The sequence below is a fragment of the Choloepus didactylus genome, chromosome 1 (genome assembly GCF_015220235.1).
Source record: "Choloepus didactylus isolate mChoDid1 chromosome 1, mChoDid1.pri, whole genome shotgun sequence".
In the NCBI taxonomy this organism is placed as follows: domain Eukaryota; kingdom Metazoa; phylum Chordata; class Mammalia; order Pilosa; family Megalonychidae; genus Choloepus; species Choloepus didactylus.
In genome coordinates, this window is record NC_051307.1 from 167,558,912 (window position 1) to 167,561,192 (window position 2,281).

The 2,281-nt window shown below is 44.4% G+C and overlaps 1 pseudogene; it reads right to left on the reverse strand.

Annotated features, from left to right (window-relative positions):
- Positions 1-1,082: 1,082 nt before the first annotated feature.
- On the reverse strand, positions 1,083-1,693 carry LOC119526327 (annotated as a pseudogene).
- Positions 1,694-2,281: the final 588 nt, after the last annotated feature.

Consider the following 2,281-nt stretch of genomic DNA (forward strand, 5'->3'; position numbering starts at 1 on the left):
GAAAAGATAACATGAAGTAAAATCTATTGCATGTCTTGTAGACCATCCCTTTTTTCACAAATAGAAATTCCTATTTAAACTTAACCTGTTTGAAACAGGTTAAATATTTGATTCTGCAGGCACAGATCTGTCACTGCTCAGAGGCACCTCTGAGTGTTGTGCTGCAAAGCTCACCGTGTACAGAGCATCCAGACCTCATCAAAATCATAAAGCACAGAAAAGTGCTCTGTCCCCACCGGGGCCTGGGACCCTGTGTGCCATCCTCCATGGCCAGTGGTCAGGACAGGGGTGGCACATCTCTGCCCTCTGTGCTAACAATGGACTCCCTCCCCACCTGATTGCCAGGAACGATTCTGCCCCAACAATTAAAGTCCCTGGTGCAACCACAATGAGCAAAACCCTAGACCTTTCCAGTTTTAAGACTGGAAAAGAAAAAGTTCTGCAGATTGAGAAGAAATCCTCACAAAAATGTAACACCTCTTATATCCTGCTCTAAAAAGCTCACTAGTAACCAAGACATAAATGTCAATCTTTGATAAATGTGATCAGAAAAAACTACCGTCTTTTACCACCCGCAGCAAACTTTTTTATGTAACTGGTTTTCATTAATCCACATTTTAAAAAAGTGTTTATTTTCTGAGAATATTTCTAAGTGTGGTGCTTTGTAATATACAGCAAATGAAAAAGATTTGACTAGATTATAAGATAAACATATGCTTGTAAAAATGAAACAATTGAACACTGCCATGTACCTCTCACCGGTGCACTCTAAAAACAGGAGGGTCCTCCAGAGAGCCTCCTGGCCCCTACCGCTTGGCTTTTGCCACAAGGACCCATTTCTTTGAAAAGAGCAGAAATGCTTCTAACCCACTGAAGGTTTGGCACCCGTAGGCTCTTCAGCCGGGAGAGTCAGTGATAGCAGCATTGATAATCTACCCGAACCTTCCAAGAAACACTTTAAAATTACATTAGGCTGTCATTATTCTGCAGAAATCATAATTTCAGAGGAGAAGCCTCTTTGGGGTGGGAAAGTTGGGCAAAAAAATAGATGCTGTGCTTCTCCCAGTATGCCTTTTTGGGTACTAGCCGAGAGGATCAACGTCATTAATCACTCCCGAGGAGAAACACTGGAAACCCCTTGGTGCTGTGTGGGACTGCGCGCACGTGCACGTGCGGGGGTGTGGACCTCGGGGCCCCGGAGACTTCTGTACTATCTGCTCCATGATTTTGTAAAATTGCTCTGCGTCCTCCGGCCACATCTTGGAAGCACACACATTTGCTCCGCTTTCGTCGTCGGGCTCTGTCAGAACGCCCCCGACCGCCAGGAGGACCTTCTGCACGCTCTGCACGGGGCTCACCGCTGGGCGAGCTCTGGTAGCCCGTGGGGTCGTCGGTGGGGACGTGCAGGATGGAAATGCAGACTCTCCGGGCAGGATAGATGTTGGGATGAAACATCTCACAGGTAAATCTCAACTTTGGGGGACTTAACGAGTAATCAAAGCAGAAAACTCAGGATGGGAGGAAAAAAAACCCCACCAAACTCAAAATAGGTATCTTCTGGGCCCATGATCAATGTCTCCCATTCAAAAAATTTCTCTTCATTCGAATGATGTGGCCTGATAATTCCTTCCGGAGGATTCAATGTCAATTGTTTGTACTCAGCCATCAGCCTCTTGAGAGCTGTCCCCACCATTGTTGGGGCCCTTCTTTCTTTCTTTCTTCTCCTCCTTGACATTCAATACCATCTACCCCCATATATTTTAATTATTAATTAATTTATTTCCTGTCTTTCCCCAATAGAATGTAAGGTCCATGAGGGCAGGGATCTTTGTTTTTTTTTCCCCCCTTCTATACTCTCAACACTTAGAACAGTGATGAATATAGGAGTTGCTCAGTTGAGTGACATTGAATACACATTTGAGTGCCTTTCACGTGCCAGGTGCTGTGGTAAACACGTGACCTGCATTTCCTTACCTAAGCCTCACTGTTACCCTCTTTCCCTTCACTTTATAGATGAGAAAACTGAGATTTAGACAAGTTAAGTACTGATGCCCCATTGCTTTGGGATACTCAAGCACAGTGGTGAAGGGATGGACTCTGGGCTTGAATTCTAGCTCTATCCCATGTTCGTTAGTCTTCTAGAAAAGCCTTCCGTTTCTTCATCCATAAAATATATCTAAAACAGTGCCTACCTATTTAGGATTGTGCCTCTTACAGTGCCTGTAATTACATTGCCTGGCACATGGTAAATATTTAACTTTACCTACCTATTATTGTTGCA